Source organism: Saccopteryx leptura, chromosome 11, assembly GCF_036850995.1.
Source record: "Saccopteryx leptura isolate mSacLep1 chromosome 11, mSacLep1_pri_phased_curated, whole genome shotgun sequence".
Classification (NCBI taxonomy): domain Eukaryota; kingdom Metazoa; phylum Chordata; class Mammalia; order Chiroptera; family Emballonuridae; genus Saccopteryx; species Saccopteryx leptura.
The window spans coordinates 29,603,333-29,621,943 of record NC_089513.1 but is presented as its reverse complement, the minus strand read 5'-3'; positions in this window follow the sequence as shown (position 1 = coordinate 29,621,943).

The following is an 18,611-nucleotide window of genomic DNA, read 5'->3' as shown; positions in this document are numbered from 1 at the left end:
CGCCTATTTCTCTCCGTGGGAAGCCTGAGTGGGTGGGACAGGTTACAAGGTCTATGTAAAACATAACAAAAGGTCCCAGTGGATGAAATTCCTGACTTAGTGGGGGTTAAAAAAAAAAAGAGCCCTGGCCATTTGGCTCAGTAGTAGAGCGTCGGCCTGGCGTGCAGGAGTCCCGGGTTCGATTCCCAGCCAGGGCACACAGGAGAAGCGCCCATCTGCTTCTCCACCCCTCATTCTCTCCTTCCTCTCTGTCTCTGTTTCCCTCCCGCAGCCAAGCTCCACTGGAGCAAAGTTTGCCCGGGCGCTGAGGATGGCTCTGTGGCCTCTGCCTCAGAAGCTAGAATGGCTCTGATTGCGGCAGAGCGACGCCCCAAGATGGGCAGAGCATCCCCCCTGGTGGGCGTGCAGGGTGGATCCCAGTTGGGCGCATGTGGGAGTCTGTCTGACTGCCTCCCCGTTTCTGGCTTCGGAAAAATACAAAAAAAAAAAAAAGAAAAAAAAATATTTTCTTTAAAATGGAGAAATCAACCATTTTGGAAGAAATCAAGAAAGACAGGTTCCATAACACCTAAACTGCTCAGGTTTTTCTTCCCCTGACCTCGTTCCCATGCTGCCTTTGTCATTGCCAGCACTCTGGCCAAGCCCTCTGCACATAACAGCGCCATCTTATCATGGGGGTGCGAATATTTTGAAAACAATATTAGGGCAACCCTTAAAATAGATTTTTTTTTTCTTTTAGGTTTATAAGAACTATATGAATATTTAAGATATTAACCTGCTTGTCATCTGCATTTTCCCTAACCTGCTATTTATGTTTTACTGTCATTTATGGTATCTATGAATGCAGAATGTTTTCAATTGCAATGTACTCCGATATATTATATTTTTGTTCTTTCTTATAGAGTATAGCCTCTGTACCAAAAATGGTTTTAATCCAATTATATATTACTTTTATAATGCCCCTATTTCTATTAATATTTGGAATTATATGAATGTTTAAGTATTTCTGCAAGGTTTCCTTTTCTAATTTGTAACATTTACCTATCTTAGTATTCCTTACTAGGCCAACTGTGTACTGAGAATGAATGAGTTAATTGAGGAATGCATGAATGTATTATGGGGGGGGGGGTCAATATAGACATATGCACTAAACCTAAAACACTAGCCTTTGTCTGTGTCCATTTTTAAGATACGTGGTGCAATTTCAGAGTTGCCTCTGTTAAGAACACTATACTTCCCTTGTTCCAGGAAAAAAAAAAGTCAAAACAGAAGGATTAACTTCAGTCGAAATGATTTCTTTAAATTTTGAAACAAAAATGAATGCAGTCATGTATGACTAAGTCTGAGTGATATTTTGAGGATTAAAAATATTCATTAATAATGGGAAAAGGGCTTCCTTGCATAAGAATGAGCTAGTGCCCCTTCCTGAGATGTGGAGCCCGCCTTCTGTCACATGCCTCAGTGCCTTTGTTTACAGTCTGATGCTGCTCCACGCTGGGGCCAGGCTTCTGAGCTTCCACATTCTCCAGTCACACTGAAAACTAGATACTGTCTTTAAAGATGGGATTAAAAATTAATCAATGTTGGACACTGGATCCATTAGTAAACTTAAAAATGGATGGAACAGATTATAATTTGGTGACCATAAATAAAAAAATTTCCTTCTTAAAGCATTGGAATTCTACCATTAAAATCAAATACCTGTGGGTTTAATAATAAAAATCTTTCTCAATTCCCTTGAGAGATGTCATATATTACACTATAATCATTTAATAAAAATGATGGTAGCTAACATTTATTGAGGGCATTAGAGGTACAAAAACTACTAAGCTTTAGTATTATCTTTCTTTAATCCTTACAATAGTCCAATGAGGTAGATATCACTATCATTTTATTTTATAGATGAGAAAATGGGAATATCCTTTTTGTGGTGAAGTAACTGCACAGTGTCCCAGCTTATGTATGACAGAGCGAGGACGTGGTCCTGACATTTTACTCCCTTAAATGAGTAGGTCACACAGTGATACAACATAGAGGGCACTCTTATCCTGCTCTTGCCAGTTCACATGCACCAATCATGAGAGCTGGGGCTGAAGAGCGGTCACGGCCAGGAAGTAGAGCCAGGATGAAAGATTCTGGGCATTTTTCAGTCCAGAAATAACACATGGGGATTACAAAATATGGGTTTTAGAGTCTGCACAGCTTGACTCCAGCACCACCTTACTGGGCCCATCAGAATTTTGAGAAGGTGCAGCTCCCCTGCACCCGTGTCCCGTACCCATTATCCTTCCTTCCCAACACTGCTCAAGATTCCTTCTGGGACTCTTTTCTCTGCCCCAGGCAGACGGAGTGCCCCTCAGTGGGAAACAGTACTTTCCCTTTTTTGTTTTCCCTTTATATTTTGGGTCCTGGTGACCAGCTCTGAGCCTTTCCTACCTGGAGAGTTTTCTAGGAGATGTAAGAAACTCTTCTCTCAGGCAAAAAAGATGGCATTTTTTATTTATTAAAATATATGTGACTTCAGACCTGAAGAGCCACTAGGAAATAAAAAAGAAGTGAAGTGGGTATAGCTGTTTTGCCTTTAGATGTTTTTTTTTTTAAAAATTAGCTTTAAAATGATTTAGGGAAAACAGTTAATGAAGGTTATTTTCATAGCAGTGTCCCCTTGTCTCTCTTTTTTAAAAAAAAATTTTTATGCTTTTAGAGAGAAAGTAAGGGGGAGAGAGAGGCAGGAATATTTACTGGTGCCTGTATGTGACCTGACCAGGGATCGAACTTGCAACCTCTGTGCTTTGGGGTGATTCTCTAACCAGCTGAGCTATCCAGCCAGGGTACCTTATTTCTTTCTTCTTGTCTTCTCTATGGATAAAGAAGATCATAAGCCCTACCTCCTCCTTCTCTTCAGAATGGGAAGGGATTGGGGGTCTCCAGGAGTGGGGATAGTGTCTTTCCCTTGGGTGGTCCTGTCAAGACCCTCAGAACTGTCCCTTGTCCCAGTGCTGTGGTGCAGCTGGCCTTTCCTGAGTTCACAGCTCATGGTCAAGCAAACTAGGACTTGTCTTCAAGATTCACACATTAAATGCCAACTATTTTTCTTGAGGGCAGGGACAGGGGTGAGGAACAGGAATTTTGATGTGTTCTATGGGCTTGACCAGTTCACAGAAGGAGGTATGGGCAGAACTAGGAGGTCATCTTAAGACATTTCCTATTGGAGCAAGGGAGCAAAAGGAATCCATAACTAATTGTTGGGGGGGGGGGAGGTTAGGCATTGCATCAGAGAAAGCCTTTGACCTCACAGGGGTTGGGGTGGTTGGTAGAAACTGAGCATCAGAATGCACTGGGCTCTTTACCCCTTCACCCAGGGGCCCGTCCAGAATACAGATTTGATCAGGGCTGGATTCTGGAAGCAAAGCACATGGCCACTCTGCTACTTAATAAAGTACATAAAAGTGGTATCACATCGCTCCTTATCAGATATGGAGTAATATAGAGGAATGAGGAAAGAGTATGCCTATGACTTGACCGGTATGCCCTTTGCATCTAAAACAGGACCCAGGTGAGCTGGCAGTTAGATTTCAATGCATTCTTTTGTTTGCACAGAGAAATAGAACCTTTAAATGGCTCATTAAAACAGCTCAGTGTTTCAGGGGCCCTAAACAGCTCCCACCAAACAACAATGATGAGTTAAGGGTAAATGAATCTGTACTATATAGATTATATTGCCCCTAACAAAGATATGAGTTTACAGAAGTTCACTGGGCAGTGATGTTTTGGGGCATCCCCAAGCTTTGGGCACTTGAAAAATTAATCAGGATATCTAGAAATAAAGAGCCTATCTGGGTATCTGCAGCAGCCATGCAAAGCACTTCTTTGTTTGGAAAGACTTGGATGGGAAGACTGGAGTCTGTTTATTATATTCCGCTATTTGCCGCATCTATCCAATGACCCAAATGCTCCATTTCATGCAGTTTAATCTCAGACCAAATGCCGTTAACTATCTGAGAATGACTTCTTCTTATTTTTCCACAGTTTCCAATTGAAGCTATAATAGCTCCTTATTCCAAGTCTCTGACCAGGTACTGTGAGAAATCACCACGCTTCACTGTGGGAGAGAGAATTGAGGGACGGGCTGAAACAGTGACTTTGGAAGCTCCTATCAATGAAAAAGAAAAGATAAAAATGAGCAGTGATGGGAAGCAGCATAAAGTGCATTTAAAAAGAAACAGTGGTCATTGCAGTTCAATAGCCAAACCCACAGAAAAAGGAGAATAACAAAAAGCTTATCCTTGGTGTTCAGCGAGTTTGTTTATGGTTTTGTAGATGACTGCTCCCTTTGAGCATCCATTACACAGTAAAGCCAGAATTTGGGAATATGTGTGCAGAGGCTTTACGATAAAGGGACCGATTTTTATTTTAGAGAAGCAAGGTTACCTCCCCTAAGATAAAGGGAGGTTTTTGTGATTCCTATTTGCTTTGAGGAACTTTAATACACATTAAAAATATAGGAAATTTTAAAAAGCAAAAATAAATAAATAAATAAATAAATAAATAAATAAATAAAAAACAATGGATCAACAGCTTTCTTATTTTGAACAGGAATTTATGGTTTTACAAGCAATTGTAAGATTAGCAGTCCCAAGAAATGGAAACCAAGGACCCAATTTCAGTATGAACAGAGAAATAGATAATACTAACAGTTGGATATAATCCTCTGTTCAAAACTCAAAATGAGTGGTACTGTTGGGTACTGACTCCTATATCATTAGCATCCAGCCCGCACAGGGATAACAGGTTTGGGTGGGGAGCTGGACCTCCTGGCTAGTGACTTGTTCTAAACAATTACCGGTATTTCCCCATGTATAAGACGCACCCTTTCTCGAAAAACTTGGGGTCCAAAAACTGGATGCGTCTTATACAGTGGTTGTAGAATATTTTACTTGCATTTTCTGCTTTTTTGCGCTTGATTTTGCACTTGTTGTTGAAGATATGGTTTGTCATCAGGACATAAATGAGGACAAGCTAATGAATGGGAGTTTTGACAGTGATGAGGAGTTGTATGAATTTTATGATGAATAAAACTTGAGTTCAATAACTTTATATAATACTTTTTTTTTTCAAATTTTGGACCCCAAAATTAAGGTATATCTTATACATGGGAGCCTTATACTTGGGGAAATATGGTACTTAAGACTCAGGAAAATCAGGGCACACAGGAGAAGCGCCCATTTTCTTCTCCACTCCCGCCCTCTCCTTTCTCTCTGTCTCTCTCTTCCCCTCCCGCAGCCAAGGCTCCATTGGAGAAAAGATGGCCCGGGTGCTGGGGATGGCTCCTTGGCCTCTGCCCCAGGCGCTAGAGTGGCTCTGGTCGTGGCAGAGCGACGCCCCGGAGGGGCAGAGCATCGCCCCCTGGTGGGCAGAGCATCGCCCCTGGTGGGCGTGCCGGGTGGATCCCGGTCTGGCGCATGCGGGAGTCTGTCTGACTGTCTCCCCGTTTCCAGCTTCAGAAAAATACAAAAAAAAAAAAAAAAAAAGACTCAGGAAAATCCATGGAGGCTTATTTTACCAAAGCTGCCAACCCCCACCTTGTGTTATTTGTGGCATAGATGCAGTGGGTCTCCACATGAAGACTAAGATGTGATTGTCCCTCTTCTACCCTCAGCCTGCCATGTTCAGATTAAAATCTATACAGATCAGAAGTCTACCCATAAAGAGTCAACTAGCCTCATAGAGATATACTTGTTTTCCTACCCCAACTCTTGGTGACCTTAGAGCACAGGAAGTATAGGTAGCTGAGTGGATTCCTTCTTTTACCCATACCTGAAGGGTCATCTAAGGTGAACTAGGGTGTGGATAAGCCATAAGACATGCTTCCAGCCATCGGCATAAGCTTTTTATCTTATAAGCTTGAGACCTCAGCAATGGCAACCCTCCCAGTAGTTCAGAAGCTCCCAAAGTATTCATGGATAGAACTAAATTTCAAAAATAATAAATTTTCTGGCTAATTCTAAGCATTTTATTTCAGACGTTTTGAAATATTTTTTTTTAGATGGGTGACTGTTGCAATTCTAGGTAGGACTTCCTAGTTTGGGGCCTGTCACAGCAGCTCTTCATAGAAGCTGCTGCATAAGGCCAAAAGGAGCAGGGTGTAGGGAACCCTTGTTTCTGACTCCTGTAGAGTTGGGAATCCCCATGTTGGAAACTTGGTGGGCAGTACTGTGTGCTGTGTTCTGTGAGCTGTGATCCAGCCATCAGCTATGTTCTAATTCTAGAAGCATTCCCAGAGGGAAAATGCAGTCTTGTCATTTCTTGAGTTCTCTGACTTCAGAAGACTAGGATCTCTACTTCCTTCGGGAAGTAGATGCTTTTGTGTACTGTGGGTCCTTGTCTCACTGTGTCATTAACCACATTTGTGGAAAGAAACTTGGTGTATTGTCAAGTTCATCTGTCCTTCAAGAGTCAAAACAGCAGATCCAAGGCTGAGACTAAGCCTGGGGTGATCATTTGCAAATCCAGCATCGAAGCCTCTGTGAAGGTTCGGCTAGCTGTCCCTCAGCCGACATTGCCCCTTGTATGACATGGAGCATAGCTGGTGACTATCCAGAGACACAGAATGGGTGATATAAGTTATTTTGCTTGGGAAGGTCTCAAATCCCTGTCTACTGTCTAGGGCAAGGGTCCCCAAACTTTTTACACAGGGGGCCAGTTCACTGTCCCTCAGACCGTTGGAGGGCCGGACTATAAAAAAACTATGAACAAATCCCTATGCACACTGCACATATCTTATTTTAAAGTAAAAAAACAAAATGGAACAAATACAATACTTAAAATAAAGAACAAGTAAATTTAAATCAACAAACTGACCAGTATTTCAATGGGAACTATGCTCCTCTCACTGACCACCAATGAAAGAGATGCCCCTTCGGGTAGTGTGGCAGGGGCCAGATAAATGGCCTCAGGGGGCCGTATGTGGCCCGCAGGCCGTAGTTTGGGGATCCCTGGTCTAGGGCACCAAGGCTCAGGTGTTCTAACATCATTCTTCAGGCCATTCTCTCTCTCCATTTTGTGGATATCTGTACTGTTGCAGTCATTAAGTTCAACAGCTTTTGGCTGTAAGGGCTATCTATATCGCTGTGCATTCTTCTCAGCCCCAAGTGCTACATTGGAACTCAACAGGTGAATAGTAACTAGAGAGATACAGATCCATTTGGTGTTTCCTACTGTATTACAAACTTCCAGACTCCTTTACCTCTGAGATACAGGGGGCTCACACTAACCTTTAATTAGGTTGAGGGCTCAAAATCCCTTATATAATTTCTTGCTTACAAGCAATAGAAATACACGTTAAATTTTTTGTTGAGCCGCAAGTTCTCTGCCTTTACTTGTATTATTAGAGAACCCTAACTTGGTGGTAAAGACTGGCTCAACCAGACAAAAACGGGCCCCGAAGAGACAATGTTCCATAACGCCATGTCATTGAATCTGGCTGAAGAGGGTGGGTGAGTTCTTAGAATCATATGTGGAGCTTTTTCAAACTGTTTCTTGCCCTAATTCTGTAATTTCCCCTTGTTTGTAGTAGAAAATAGATTTGTAACACATCGAGAAGGTTTGATCATCAGTCCATGTAGTCGGTTGAATGTAAGAAAGGGAGAGAATAGGTTTTCTCTCTTTCTAAAATTAATCAATAAATTAAAACAATTTTAAAGAAAAAGAAGAAAATGGAGATGAAGAGAAACGAGGGAGGCAATCAAGTATCAGACTAGGGAGCCGTATGGAAGATGACACCCTGACAGAAAATTGGTAAGCTGTGGAAGAAGCCAGCTCCAGCCCATGCGTAGGGAAGGGTATGGCATTGTCCTCCTGGAGCATCTCCAGGTGCATCTGCTGGTGGGGGCACCTGTTTACTCTCTCATGTCTGTGCTGATCTCCTCAGCAGGGACAGGTCTCATTCGGTTAGGGATCACTAAAATTTCTATTTACTGACTCAGAAAGTGTGCTTCTCATGCCATTTCTGCTCCTAACTGTTACTAAACAAGTGCAAGCCATACTGGCACTCAGGGGCTATGACCTTTTTGAAACACTTCAAATGACAATTCAATCTGCAAATGATAAAGTGATGAAATGTTGAACAGGTCAAGTCCAAGGGCAGAACTCATTGTCAGGCCACTAGAGATCTATCTTCAGGTTAATGCTGATCTGTTGATTAGCAGCTCTTGTGTGTGGTCATCTAGCTAGTGAAAAGCCAGGCCACATTTATACAAAATAGTCTGAGAAGTATAGCCAGATACTGAGTTGAAATTCATATATTATGTGTTTAGGGCATCCTCCTTTTGATGTGCCTGTCTGGTATCTATATAAAAAACCCTATTATAAGACAGTATTAGGGACTGGCATGGCATCTTATGGCAAAGGCAAAATGACAGGAAAGTTGGAGCTGAAGTCAGGTGTGATGCACATGTTCCCGCAGCCCTGAGAACGGGAGAAGCAGGCAGTGCCTTGAAATGCCCTTCTGAACACAGGCACATCGGGGCTGTGAATGGACTGGCAGTGACCAGGGGAGTTCATGCTGAGTCCACTGCAAGGTCACTGGAAAGTGGAAGTCTCATTTCCCCAGACTCCTAATCAGTGTCAGTCAAACTACACCAAGACTGAACCTGACTGTGAGAGGAGCACAGTGAGGATGGCTGTGGAGAGAAGAGGTTTGTTCGCAGTTCTACCTCTCAAGCCAGGGGAGGGAGGGAAGGGCCACCATTACCTGTCATGTGGCGAGTAGGCACACATAAGTACCAGTAAAAATATCGTTAGAGTCTCTTTAATGAGGACAGGGTTTGTGGAAAGGTATCCCAGAGGAGGGAGTACTTTCAGTGGGAGACAAGGGCCAACCTAAGATTCACTAAAAAAGGCCATTGGAGAAATGGCAGATTAAAGAAGTTGTGTTTTTTTTAAATGTATTGACTAATTAAATCTCATTAAATTTCTAAATCCTTCCCCATCTACAAAAATATCAAATATGGTTACAAGAAGAAAATAAAAGCCAAAAGGCTGGAAACAACAACTCCAGGACTCTAGTCCCACTGAGTACGTTGTTAACCTTCTCTGAACTCCGGTGTCCTCATTTGTCATTAGATATAGTAGGTTCCACCATGCTTATTTAAAAGGAATGGTAGAATCCAGCAGGTCAATTGATTGGCAGTGCCACACAGAGCTAAAAGAATATGTGGTTACAAAGTGTCAGATCAGCCCTCTTAGCTGCCTGGAATTCCACAATAGGCAATGAATCTAAAGCTCCTGTTTTCAGGTCCATAAGCACTGAATGTTAATATTTTCTCATCAAGGGTCCAGCAAAAATTTTTGTCTCCCAATGGACCATCTAAAGCATCTTAGTAACTCCCCTTACTACTGCTTGTTCTCCACACAAAGAGATTCATGTAGTAGATATTCAGTAACAATTTGTTGCCTCATTGCAGTTTGAAATAAGAGAAGTCCATGAATTTCAAAGCACTTTTAAACCTCTCTGCCATTCATGAGAGAAATGGAGGTGTGTGTGTGTGTGTGTGTGTGTGTGTGTGTGTGTGTGTGTAAGGGAGGGAGGAATAGAAAAAGAGAGAAAGAGAAAGAGAAGTATTTATTATTCATTACAGTAGAAGACCCTATGTCCTTTGCCATTTTTGTAATTGGAACCATCATTCAGTATGCACCACTGTTGGGAACCCTTGGTTAAAGTGGGGATGGGATAAAATGTAAAAGGGATAGTTTCGAAGCTATTCACGCTAAAGGGAAGATAACTGAAATCTGTGATGTACTGGTGAAACCACAGAATTGGTCCAATATATAATCAAGTAGGTGAAACAAAACAAACAGACAAAAAACTTAACAAATCAAACTCTAGCATTTCTTCCAGTGGATGCTATCATATGAAACTGTCGTCTAATGGAGTCCCTGTGAGCCCAGGAGGCTGTGGACCACAAGCAATGAGGTGGGTCCAAACTAAGATTGCTATAAGTGTAAGGCTAAGAAGGACACTGGATTTTGAGTGCTTTGAATGAAATAAAGTAATATATTTCATTAATATTATTACTATATGTTAAAATTAAAGTATCTTAGAGATACTAGACCAATTGGAAAAAATTACAGTTAATTTAACTAGATTTCTTTGTTTGCTTGTTTGTTTTACTTTTAAAGTGTGGCTCTGAGAAAATCTGAAATTACATATTTGGGGAACGTATTTTTATTGAGTAGAGCTGACCTACATATCCCAAATATGACCTCCAAAGTTTCAAATAGTACAAACGTTCTCAATAAGTAAGTCCTCTTACAAGTGAGATAATACAAAGGTCCGGGATATGACCCCAAATCACCACCTGCTTTAAGAATATTGTAGACAGAGCTGGGGATTAGAGAATACTGTGTTAGCAGTAAACAGAAGCCATGTAAAACTACCAAAAGAGCCATTTCAAAAAGCCACTTTGTCACAAGCTGTGGTATGATATGGGACACTTTCATATATTGGGTGAAATTCTAAATTTTATAAAAAGGTATGCCAGCCTTGGAGAATTGAACTACCTTTTCTTCATAATAGAAGATAAAATTATATTTTAAATTGCATCATTATTTTTACTTTATAAAATAGAACTGGTGAGATGAACAGCTATTTTAATTGCATTCTGCTCCAGTGAAATCCAGGACTTAAAAAAATATTTTTTAAAGGCTATAACTCTAGCATTTTTATTAGTTTGACTAGTGAAAAATGATGTTTTTGCTTTTTTGCAAGAATATCTTGGGCAAAGCAATAATGATCAATCCCTGATGAACATAACAATGGCTCCAGGCCATCACTGGGGAATGGCAAGAAACTCATTTTTATAACTACAGTTAAACACAATGTAGGGGATTGTGTTTGTTTGTCGGCTTTTCATAGAAATAACTCCAGTAAGCCTAATGAAAAATTGAGGCAGATTTATCAAATGCACATTTCAGACCTAAGGTCAGGAATCTCTGGCTTCTGTTTTCTGTACAACTATATGAGCAAACCTCCTTGTCCCCTAATTCCACAAATATTTCTTGAGCACCTCTTTGCCTGTACTAGGTAGGAAAGATACCAAGATGGATAAGATATGGCCTCTAAATATTAGTAACAATGAGTTTCCATTCATTTTTTTTTTTCCTTTTTCTTTTCCAAGTAAGAGGAAGAGAGATAGTGAGACAGACTCCCATATATGCTCCAACCAGGATTCACCCAGGAAACTCAATCTGGGAGTGATGCTTTGCCCATCTAGGGATGTGATCACAATCAAGCTACTTTTAGTGCCTAAGGCAGAGGCTCCATTGAGACATCCTCAATGCCTAGCAGCCAGCACCCAGTGCTCGGGGCTGATGCACTTGAACCAATTGAGCCATGGTTACGGGAGGGGAAGAGAGAGTGAGAGAGAGAGAGAGAGAGAGAAGAGAAAAGGGGGAGGGGGGAGAAGCAGAAGGTCACTTCTACTGTTTGCCCTGACTAGGAATCGAACCCAGGGCATCAACATGCCAGACTGATGCTCTACCTCTGAGCCAACCGGCCAGGGCCAGAATTTTCATTCCTAAACAACAACTTTAAAGGACCTTAAGGAACATGTCTAATTTTACCACCTCACCTTAAATACAAAAGAGCAGAGGCCCAGAGTATAAAATGACTTGCTCAGGGTCACAGAGGCTGTTTTTGGAATAGCCTGTGCTAGAAATTGTACCTTATGATTCCCAGTTTAACTCTTCTGTATTAAAATATGTTACTTTATTTTATACAACCATGTCTATGAAGACCCATTTCTTATTTTCTTTCCATTCCTCATTTGATGCATATTATATATGTTTTTCCAAAAGGAATGCCTCTTTTCAGTGAAGGCAGTAATTGTATTTGGAGGATTACTCTAAAGAGAACAAACTCAGGCAAAGAGCAGCCCTGGGTCCCCTCCATAGATCACAGCTTATGGCAGCTCCCCCAGGGGACACAGAAGCGCTTGGACCAGCTTTAAGTTTAAGTGCATGTCATCATGATATACGGTGTCTTTAGTGTCCGTATATCATAGAGTGGAAGGGGTGTCGCCCATGGACGGAGAGCATCCATTCTCCTCTCCTGACACTGTGCCTTTTCCCCAAACAAGACATATCTGTGTGATTATAATCTTATCTGGGCTGGAATGCTCCCTCCAGAGCTCATCTGCAGTGAGGGGCAGAGTAAGTCGGCATTTGTGAAGAGACGTGTTAGGGGCATGCTTTGAGATACAAGGACAAAGATGTAGACTTGAGAACATATATGGTTCCATACACATTGTTTTCAGCTTCTTGTTAGCATCTCTAAGGGCCTAATTCCTATGAGCAGGGAAATGTAGCAATTAAGAGCAAGTCCTCAAAAGTCATCCTTTTCCCATTTAAATCCTTGCTCAACCACATCCTGGTTTTGTGACTTAGGCAAATTACTGAACATTTCTTTGCTTTCATTTCCCTACTGCAAAAAAAAAAAAAAAAAAAAAAAAAAAAAAAAAAAGAAAGAAAAGAAAAGAAAATGGAATTATATGAAAACACTACTTACTTCCTATAATTATTGTGAGAAATAAATATATGAGTACAGATGAAACACTAGTCTAGAGCATAGAACTTTTTTTTGTCTTCAATACAGGTAGTTGTTGTCAGTGTAATCTTTTCTTACCTAGGACTTGCCCTAAGATATCTTCAGTAAAGCCATAAGGTTGAAGAATTGTACCTTTAATATCTAAAGAGTTTATTAAGCAAGAGATACCTCAGGGGTCACCTTTTTATATTAGCTGGAGAAGGAAAGTGAAGTTTGGAAAGAGACAATCCAGGAAGAATTTAATCTACTCAGTCCTTTTCTCATCCATCCAGCAACTGACTTACTGCCTTGGATTTGGTGGTCTGATTGAATGTGCTTGAGGATTTTCTGTTTCCCTGGCCTAATGATAGATCTGCTTCTTCTTCACGGTCAAGGCCTAAGGGAAATGGTAAACCTGGCTTGTCCCCAAAGCTAGAGCTTATGAATGGGCTGCCCAAGTGGGCATACGGCCTGAACTTGTGTTTCAGTTGACTTTACTACAGTATACATACATATAAGTGTACATAAGAACACACATATATTATATATTACAGCATATATGGGTCTTGTTTTACTTAGAAAGAATATAATTGTGAGGCTATCAGAGCACCCCTAGCTAAAGGCAGGCAGACATCTCTTCTCCAGCTGTGCCTTGGTGCAGAATGAAGCCCTTGGGAACTTCCCTAAACTGAGGTACCTGCACAGATCCCAAAGAATTTGGTTCTGTCTTCTCTTTACTGTCCCATTCTCAAACAAAGCCTTTGACAATGTGACTGTTGCCTAGAAACAAGAATGTAAGATTACTTAGGAAGATTTCCAAAGTGAGCAAAGCCCTTGAGCCACCTGTCATTTCTTGTTTGACACAGTGGGAGACTTTCTAAAGATGAGAAGTCACCCTGTCTCAGCAGTGGGACGGACACTTCTTAGCGGACCCTGGTCTTCCTTTCCTTACATGATGTTGTAAGTCACCATATTAAAATTTCTATAGCACTGTGAGTTGAGCAGTACTCTTCATGCATGTTGGTCTTCTCTGCCTAGCAGGACTGTAAACCCCAAAATTGTAATAGCATTCCATCCCAGTTTTCCTGTTTAGTTCAGTGACTATCACAGGTTGAGTTACAGTAAAGCATTATCCAATGGTAGGTAAATAGATCAACTATGGTAATCAGAAGTTCTGAAAAATCAAAACTGATTTTGATTTTTGGTCTACTGATTCTTTTTTTTTTTTAGGTCAAATTTTTATGGTCTAATTATTGTCATTACTATAACAACAGCCACCACGGCCTCTTATCCTGCGTGTGGAAGTGGTGTTTTGTGAAACAATCTGTCGGCACCTTCTTTGTGATTGGGACATCACTTCCTGATGACTTTATCCACCTACAAACATTCTGGATAACAAATATAGCACATAAACTTAAGCTACTACATACGGTAAACACCAACTATTTTCTGCAGGACAGACTCAAAAGAGTAAACTAGCAATTATGGGTGCTAAAACATCACCCAAACAATACTTCAGCTACTTTGTTCCTTTTGTAAGAGACGGGGAAAAAAAGAAAAGAAACGATGGCTTCTCTCAGTATGCTGATGTGAAAAGAGCACTGACGTTTGTTTTCTGAATGATGTTTGACTGTGAGTGCTCAATAATTAGAAATATTTAATGTAGGCAAACATCAGCAAGTTAAAATTGTTTTCTGCTTAAGTCTTGTCATTTGCCAGAAAGGAAATGATATGTTAGATGTGTTGCACTCTTTTCTCAGTATGATAGCAACTAAAGTGGCTTAAAATTGGATTCATTTATAAAGCTGGACACTATTAATATCATTCCCTGCATGACGGTAATTTATTTTATTCTGCTTTGTCTCAGAAGCAGTAGGGGCTCCATTCCTTATATTCAGTTTGCAGCCATAATTAAGTATTCATTATAAAATATATACTTTTTTATTTCGGACTGAATATCAAACATTTATGAGCTCTGTTACACTTGTTTACCATGAGGTCAATATAGTGAGGTGCTGCACATCTAGTAGTTGTGTGTCTTCAACCTGTAAAATTAAGGGTTGGAAGAAACTCAGCTGGATCAAAAAGCCTGTCTCCTTCAGGGTTCTTATTTTACTGGCATTGCACAAAATAAGCTGAAAACCTAAGTAAATGGAACTACATTGGTTCCTCCATTGAGAAGAAAAAGATGTTCTGTGTATTTAGTGTAACACACAAAAGTTTCCTATGCGATTTTGTTGGACCATGATCCTGCAGACTTTTATTATTAGCAGTTGAAGGGGCTAGACACCGAGAAAGAAAAAAAACAAACAAACACGGAGAGCTTTAACTGAATAAAATTAAGTCAAATAAAATGTAACTAGGAGAAACTATCATCTAGTAACATCTACAAATTGTAGCTACATGTTGTGAGATAATATTCTAGCAAGAGATGAGTTTACAACCCTAATAGTCGGATTCTTCAAACTTGACTGGATAAGCAATAGAATATGTGTATATAATAACAGTACGAATTTGACATGTACATCACACTTTCTCTTTGGGAGTTCAGACAACCCTGGAGAATTTGCTTTATTCAAATTTACATTGTGTTTAGAAGTTGGGTTTAAAAAGATCGCATAAACAAAAACAGACAAGCTACAAACAAATGATTAAATTGGGATAACTCAAAAATCTGTCATTTTCCTTAGGAGTCATATAGAAATGACCCAAATGAAATCATGGTGGGAACTTAAACCCATAATAACATTTCCTAATTAATTGTCAGCTATTTCCTGAGTTCTGATTATGTACAAAGTCCTTCGTAGTTGTCAATGAAGGAGGAGGGAAAGGAGAAAAAGGAGAAGTAATAAGTCTTAGTTGTAAGTCAGCATGAGTACATTGAGACAAGCTATAAACATATGGTTAATTAAATTATAACAGAATATGTCTGTATATGCTGTCAGTTGCCAAGGTATGTTCCACTGGTAAGGACAATGGCTCATCCAGTTTTACAGAAGAAGATTTCAGTTATCAGAAGTCAACTGAGAGAATTTAGAAAAGGGAGCTTTTTATTTGAGCCTTGAACGATTATTTGCAATGAGAGCAAATGCATTTCAAAGAGGTACGTATGAAGAAAAGAAGGGAAGTAAGATGATTTAGGGATTGTTTGGAGCATCAAATCTAGATTGGCTTGCTAGCTGCAAAGGCCACTAGGAGAGTAAAAGGGAAGACGGATTGGTTGGATTGTAGACAGTCTGAACAGCATGCTAAGAATTGAGGTTTATCCTTCAGGAAATGAACAGAAACTGAGCATTTTGCAACCAGAATTAAAGTGTTATGTTCAAAAGACTTAGCTTGCCAACAGTGTAATTAATTTGATAGGGAAGAGACTGAAGGAAAGTAGATGTGGGACTGTTGTTGTAGCACTGAATGGGATGGTGAGAGCCTGGAGTGAGTTTGTGGCAGTGCCACAGAGAAGGACACCTGCATGACACAGAAGGAGGAATCCTCTGGGCTCAGAGACTCAAGGACTTTTGGCAGCTCAAGGCATCAGAGCTCCAGATAGACACTAAAGGAAAAACAGTCAGGCAATGTTTACTTACTTCTTTCTTAATTACTGGTTTATTGATATAAACTTTTTCCTATTCGAATATATCATCATGCCAACATATGAGGATGAAATATGAATATTTCCCTACCAAATATCAGAGTTTTCCTATTTACTAAAAACTAAGCTTAATCCTTGAAAATTCTTTATTTCTATGTGTGTGTGTGTGTATATGTACTATAAATATTTTTTTCCACAAAGGATTCTCAATTCACCCACTGTTTAGTCTTTAGAAGAAGTGTACATCCAAAGAAGTATAAAAACATCACAGCCATGTTTGAGAGAATTTTCTTTTCCCAATTTTATTAAGTAACCCATGCAACAGAGAAAGGTTTCTGGGACTGAAAATGCCTTCTGTAGATGGTCATCTAGTTTCAGGACTTCTAACATTCTACTCCTCTCTCTGGAATTGAGAGTCAATATATTCATTTTTTCAAAGGGTTAAAATATCTTCAATAGGGTTTTTAAATTTATTTGTTTATTTCAAGATTTCCAATCTTCCTTTTTTTTCAAACATTTTGAAATTTTAAATGAGTAAATATGGACCATTACAGAGATAGCTCACCTAAATGACTGCTTGAGCATCACAAATGATGTCATGTAATTCTCTTAGAAAACCTCCTACTCTCTTGGTCATGTAAGATATGCTCCTGTTTAATTCATTGAAGATTCCCCAACACTGCCAAGAAAATCCCTCTGGCACAAGTGACTGTCCTTCCCCATTTTTCACCTCTGGAGGTCTTTACACACATCAGCTAAATTTGTTCTCCGGGGCCTCTGTGAAGATGGTGACTTTACAAATTTCCCCTTTGACAAATTTCTCCCTGAGGAGACATTATGGATGTTGATGGGGAAAATGCATCTTGCCAAGATTACTACCCACTCAGAATGTGGAGCCTAAGAGTTTGGAAGCTAAGCAGAGACTTTTAGGGCTAGAGACTTACTTATGATTCAACATCAAATTGGTTAGCTAATGTTTATAGCAGGGATGCCCAATTAATAAAGGCAAAAATTGTGCTTCACTTCTTTTCCAAGATTAATAGGATGTTTGTCAAAGCAAGAAACTTTGCTTTGATTATAAGCTGCAGATAATGAAAATGTGTTTGTGTTTCATAAATGCATTTGATTATAGTGGATTGTATTTCCCATTAGAAAATCAGGTTCAGCAAATACTTTTACATGCTAACTCCTCAAATCAGGCTTTAGTTGAAAAGAAATACAATATGCTTCGAGAATAAAGATTTGCACAGAAACTAAGTAATAGACTTTATAATTGTTCTTCACTAAAATTTATAAGAACCAGCACTGGGTCACTAACGGTAAGATATGTCTATCACCAGCTTTTTGGGGGAAACTTCATGAAAATATTATCTCTACCATCTCTTAACTTTCTCAACAAATCATAGATAATTGTTCTAAACTTTGCATTCCTGTATGTGGAACACGAGGGACCCATATTAAATGTTTTCGACAAAAAAACCATAACTGCAAATAGGAAGTACCCGAATAGAAAGGGGCGAGTTTAGAAGTAGAAGGCTACAGGAACACTGCTAGGGGTTTCTGGTGAGAAATCCAGACACGCAGGAGTTCAAGGCTTGTTCCTCAGCCCCTTGGAGCGTGTCTTTCTACAGTCAAAGAAGAAATTGGCTACCAGAACTAGCAAGATATATTTTACTTTTGATCGGGGAAGCGAGATAAATTTTCCAGGGTTAGATTCCAGAATGAGGTAAAATACCCTACTTACATAAGCCAGAGAGTCGGGGACTGCCTGGAATAAATAAGAATGGGGACTACCTCTTTCAGCAAAAGCAAACTATATCGCAGACAAAGCTTAGCATTCACCGTTAGTCTTCATGTGTGACGACCTGATGCTGAACATTCTTGCCTTGTGGGGACTACAGCTGAAACAAAGAAAGCAGAAATATAATTGGCTTTAATTACTGAATCTTACAATTTCCAGGAATTGATCTGTTATTAAGGAAAAAATAACCTAGAGAGCAGAACTCCCAGTAGCACTTCGTCTCAACCGAAAAAAAAAAAAAAAAAAAGAGTTGCAGGGACGATGATGGATGCTAAACAGGGTAATGCAGGGAGCTTAACTCTGAGATATGTGTCTTCTTTGGTGCCTTCACCATTGCTGATTTTTTTCTCTTGACTCTTTTAACAGAAATGCAACAGCATTCACCTCTCCTCAGAAATGAAATTCTAGCCTGACTTTGCACTTTGACCAGGGACACTTGTTTAAGTTTTGACCTTAAACTCTTCAACAATGACAACAACAAAGACAATTAAAAACAACCCAGAGAAGCAAGCTGCTTTGTCTACTTGCTTTTCAGAGACACAGTGCTTTGTCAAGGCCTAAAAATCACACCTCATGGCTGACATATAAACACCTCATCTCCTCCATGATTGCAACCAGTGATCTTGAGTGAGAAGTGT